The following is a 6,000-nucleotide window of genomic DNA, read 5'->3' as shown; positions in this document are numbered from 1 at the left end:
CAGGCATAATTTATGCTGTTGACAGCCATTGCATATATAACACTAGGAAGTCTGGTTTTAATTCATGTAATATTCCTGAGGAGGTGGGTGGTTTAGTTAATAAACTTGATCTTTCACCTTTGGAATCAGATTGAGTTCCCATGTTGAAACATGCCTGTCTTTCATTTGGATACCTTCTTACTTATGAAGGTTAGCTGCTGACCTGTGAGAATCAGAAAACGATGTGTAACATATATTACTGGCATCCAAAGGCAGATGCGGAGTGAGGGAAGCACAGAAAACACCACCAGCCAGACAGGGTTGCAGAGGCTTCATGAACCGGACTGAGAGAGCTACAGGCATAGGGTGGAGGGAAAGGAAACCACGGCTTCATTTAGTGATAACGGTAACAAGACATTTCCTTGCTGTTGGAGTTGCTCATGTCTTTCTGAAGGCTGAAGACACGTATCTTGTCGCAGGGCTAGCTCTGCTGGTGCAAGAGGTCTCCAGGGCCAAGCTGCTCTGGGTGCTTGTCAGCACTTGCCTCCAAAGGCTACAGCCCTCCCACCCCAGCCAGATCACGTGAGCGCTCCTGAGCCTGCTGTAGTTGAAATGAGAAGGCTTAATGGAGAGCTACTGTTTCAGCTGCTTAAGATAAACCTACCCAGGGTGACTGAAGTGGCTTGCAGTCCTCTCCTCCGTGCCACTGAGCTAGCAGGTCCACACAGCAGCGGGTGGCCACGGTCTGCAGAAAGAGCCTTCATGTCTGCTAAGCATTAATGGTGCTAAGCCCCTGTGCTGTGAGGGCAGGAGGGACTGGTGAGCAGGGGAAGAGAGGGGTGACCATGCGCCCACACACCAGCTCTCACGCACCCTGAGCTGAGCACTGTGCTGCCGGTGGTTCTCCTCAGCAGGTCAGTGTCTTCAAGGGCCCCATTAAAGATACCTGCGGATGAAAGACTTTAGCATTTAAGGAGCATGCTGCTTGTGAGAAGGGGGGTGTCAAAAGCAGGTATTTTTTAAAGAAACTGATTCCCAAATGCTAACCCAACCCTCAGCCCTACTATAGCCAGGAAACAAACACTTTCGATAACAAAGAATATTTAGCCTTGATGCCTACAAACACCCGATCTCTTCTCAGGTCTCGTGTCCCTGAGGCATTCAGCAATTAAAAGGTTCCTGCATGCCTTAGATTCCTTGGCTCTAACTCTGATCCATCTTGAAATACACAGAAACAGGTCCTAAAATAAAAGACAGAGTAAAATTTTGACTCCTATTAACTGAAGACATGTTCAGTGTCCTAAACTCAGTCCCTGACCCAAAGAGAGAGGGATCTGCCTCTAACCCTGCCCTCACCTGCAGTGTACCAGAGCACTGGTTCAGTTAGTCACAGGCCACCTCAGGCCCCCAACTCCTCTAGCAGCAGTCTTTTCTGTATAAGCCCTGGAAAATGTTACAGTAATTATAAATTGAAATATAATAGGCTCTGGATCCTAGAGCTAAAAGTGACTATCCCCTCTCTTAAGTCTCTGAACAAGGCCCTGAAGCCCAATAATAAGTGTCTGCTAACAAACTTTCTGTGGTCTGCCTGGCACGACAAGAATAGCCTGTCTGCCTGCTTGAGGTCTTGAAACCCTAAACCTAACCCTAGCCTCAATCTGAAATGTACCTGGGTAGTAGTTTGTACAGTAAGAAACCTTCTGTCCTATCTGTTATAGTCCCCTCTCTTATATCCCATCACCGTATCTGGGCACTGTGGGATGCTGCAGTAATGTCCTGAAATGCTTTAGGCTCCGGATTCCAAAGAAACTCTAACCATCGCCTCCAGCATGCTCCGGGGACCAGCCGCTTCCTTACATCACGACGTAAGTGTGAGTGCCCTACTGAAACCATTCCTCTCTCTACCCTTCTGGGCTCCACAGGTTGTAACAAGAATAACCTGTCTGGCTGCTTTAGCTTCTCTGACTTCAGTGATTTCAGGTACGGGATGGCCCCATGGCTACATATCACTTTAGGGGTAGATTTCTCACTGTAGGAGTTAATGTATTTAAAGACATTTTTATGAAGACATCCTGCAAAGCCCAGGCAATAAATTATGGAGGCTGAAGGCTGCTGTGTCCTACTATGTAATCTTGTTTCACAATACATTTCAGGTTATGGTTAGAGAAACTAAGGCAGCCGAACAAGTTAAACTTGCTGCATCCTGCACAGACCAGAAAGATAGGACTCATAGTAAAGGGAATCAGGGCTTTTCGTGTGGGTCATGGGCACTTGGGAAGTTTTGTTGTTAGACATGGGATTACAATTAGGATATGAAAAAAGCACCCCTAAAGCATCCAGTGTTTATGCAGGACACAGAGAGTAAGAGACACATCTGTTTATGAGCTTAAGGTCTGGAGCTGTCCTGGATGATGGTTTAACAGTTCCTACTGTCTGGGTGATGGTTAGAACTAGGGTGAAAACCTAGAGGAGCCAGAGGAGCTGTCCTGGCTGCTTCCTGCAGATCCTGAAAAGGTGGGAAAGCACAGTGGTTGGAGTGCCTCTGGTGTTTTTGTGACCAGGTAAGGCAGGGTCTGGTCGCCTATCTACATATCTGCTTTGGTTAAAGGTTACAGACCTAAAGCATTTAGAGACACTTTTCTTAAATTTTTCAATAGGAACTAGACCATGAGAAGGAAGACTTCTGCTACAGAGGCTGAAGGACTTTTGTTACATTATAGCATATGAACAAGTATCTTTCATATTCCAAGGAAAGGTCCCATTAGGAATGAGCGAATGTATTAATGTTAAGATCAGATTTAAGGTTTGGGTTGGAGAAGCAAATAAAATTATTCTTGCTGCATTTTGCAGAGTTAGGAGAGTTTTATGGACAGAAGTGGTGTTTGAGGGGGCCAGACCCTTATACTATGATTTCAGGCAGGTATAGCATTTTGGCTGCTTTGCAGCTTATGAGTAGGAATTGGTTATGAGAACCAAATATCTTCTGCGTGTCATGGTGCAGGGACCAGGCAGAAGGAGAAAAGTCCCTGGCTACAGAGACAGCAGGCTTTCTGTTATATCCCTATGTTCATGGAGAATCCTTGTACATCCCAGCCTGGGACTCACAGTTAGGAGTAGGATTATGGAGCTGAAAGCAGCCACATGCTTTTTTCTTGCTGTTCATGCAAAGCTTGGAAGGACCGGGTGGGGACTGGTGCTTGTTGGCTCAAGCCCTTCTGCGATGGCTGCAGGGAAGCTATGGCTCCCCATCCACCTGCCAGATGGGTGTTTGGGATCCAGGTCTTAACACGTTGACAGATATGAACGTTGTGTCATCTTGCATGACACAGGCAATGAGAGTGGAGGCAGCTGATAAAGGAACTGAGAAGCTTAGTTTGAGTCTGCAATAAATGCTGCCTAAGTGCATTTCAGGCACTTGCGTGGGGATATGAGCTAGGGTGGGGAAAGGGCACTTAAAGAACCAGATGCAGCCAGAAAGATTATTCTTCTTTGGCAATGCAGAGCTGAGAAAGCTCTAGTGAGAACAGCAGCTCTGGTCCCTGTGTTGTTATTCACCGTATGGGATGGCCAGCAATCTAAACTCTGTCCCTATCTTTCTAGAACAAAGAAGGCACAGCAGGAGCAGCTTTTCCCTGGTTTGGTTTCTCAAAATGCAACCATAAACAAAAGCCTTAGTTTAAGGCATTTGGTTCTGAAAACCACAATATACCCTGAAGGCGAGATGTAGCCAGGAGGCCAACCTGAAGTTGTAAACAAAAGCCTGGACATCACGTACACAGAACCTCTCCATAACACTCCTTGATCTGCAGTATGCAACAAGAATAACCTGTCTGGCAGTTTTTGCCTCTGTAGCCCTAACCCTAAACTGAAACACACCCGTATAGGGGTTCAGAAAGTAAGACGCAGTCCAATCCCTTCAACTCTACTATTAGCTGCATCTCTCTTTGTGCCTGTATCCTTCATGATGACACATACTAATGCCTCTAACTACATTATGTGCTGGACCACATAAGGCCTTCACCTCATATAATTTCAATATTCTCATACAGTGTGGGCACAGCACAAAGGTATATGTACCTTAAATGCTCTTAGTTCTAGTTCCTGAAACCCACCCCCAAGGTGATAAGTTGCCAGATGATTATTTCTTCCTCTAACTCACTAAACAACCCCCAGAGACCCACTAATATCCATCATCTTTCTAACTTTCCGGACTCTTCAGGATGCCTTGCTGTTTGCTATAGGTTGTCTAACCATAGCCCCAGCCCTCACAGCCCCTGGGAATCCAGCTCAGCATAAGACTGTCAGCTACACTAACAACAGTCTTATTCTAAAGTGACTGTGCCCTACAGAGTGCTTCAAGAATAACTTCTCTAGCTGCCTTAAGTCCTCTAACACTAACCATGATCTGAATCTTACCCTGAAATGTACTCTGATTTGTATACTAGATTGACTAATAAGATGCAACACAAGCCTTTTTGGCATCGTCAAGAGCTTTTTCTTGCACTCTTTTTGCCCCAATACACCCCAATAACAATGCTGAGAAATGCATTAGGTTGTAGAATTTGAAACTTCAACCCAGCCTGAAAGGGACCCATAGGTCCATTCCCTACACTGAATGGCAACACACGGCACAGAACCCCACTAGTACTAGTCTTTGCCATATCTGTCTGGGCCCTCAAGATGCCACAAGAGCAGTGCGTCTAGATCCTTTACATTTTCAAACACTAGCCCTAAGTTTAACATTCACCTGTCAAAGTTCCTGGGTCAGAAACCTTATTTTGCATAGCCTTAGGTAGCACCAGTCTTCTCCAAAATTATCTGGGTTTTGAAAGATGCATCAAAAACAGCTTGTCTGTATGTGTTTGCTTCTAGAATATAACCTGAACCTGTCTCTAAATAATAAAGTAAGGAAATTACTCATGCAATAAAATGCAAAGTAAGAGGCCAGGGCCCCTCTAATTCAGCTTTTTTGTCCCAAAACTTGCATCTTTCTCAGTGCTTAACAGATGTAGTCTTTTCAAGATGCTTTTGGCTTTTGGTCTCCAATACAAACCTATAATGTATCCAGGGGCCTGCCGTTACATCAAAATGAAACCTAAGGCTAAGAAGCACAGTAATATACTTTGCTATGCTTTCTGGACTCTGCAGGATGCAACAATAAGTAATTTATAGAGTTTTGTGTTCTATAACACTAACCCTAATCTTAATAAAAAAATTTACCTAGATGTTGATCCATATACTCGAAGGCCACATAATGTCTTCAGCACCACCAGGAGCTGTCTTGACCTGTGCTCAGTGCTTCAGGATGCCAGATTAAAAGTCCCTAGAGGATTTAGAGGCTCAGTAATACCATCCTCTCCTCCAGCCCTTTCTGGTTCCAGCAGGAGAAAAGAAGAAGGTGTCTACATGTGCCTTTAAGTTCTGGAATACTTGTCCCAATCCTGATCCCAACTGTAAGTGTGCCCACAGGGACAGGTGCCATTTTAAATCTTAGTATAAGACTTCGATCAGCACTGAAATGAATTCTCATTGTAACTTTCTAGATTCTTCAGGATGTAACAAGAATTACCTGTCTGCATTTTTAAAGTTCTAGAAGACTAATCCTAACTGTGATTAAAAAAAAAAAAAAAAAAAAAAAAAAAAAGTCAATTGCAACTGATTCTACATCTTCTGCTACTTATTTTTGTCTTGTAGTTGATGTTATAGACAATATCATAATCCCTAATCCTACCCTTAAAACTAATTCTTACTTTATTATAGCTAGAGGAGCATCACCCACGAGACAGAGACAGTTATACTAGAAGTGTTGCACCTGAGACATAATAACTATGTTATAATTTTTCATTAAGACTCTGAGACAGCTGTTGTTTCATGGAACAGGTGGTGGAAGAATCTGTCCCACCAACCATCACCAAGTGTCCTCTTGGAGAGACCTGATTGGCTCAGAAGGGATGGAGGAAATAAACATAGATGCACATGGACAACAAAAGGATCATGTCCTCAGAGCAAACCTCACTGATG

Source organism: Dromaius novaehollandiae, chromosome 2 (genome assembly GCF_036370855.1).
Source record: "Dromaius novaehollandiae isolate bDroNov1 chromosome 2, bDroNov1.hap1, whole genome shotgun sequence".
NCBI classification, from domain to species: domain Eukaryota; kingdom Metazoa; phylum Chordata; class Aves; order Casuariiformes; family Dromaiidae; genus Dromaius; species Dromaius novaehollandiae.
Note: the sequence above shows the minus strand (reverse complement) of the source record.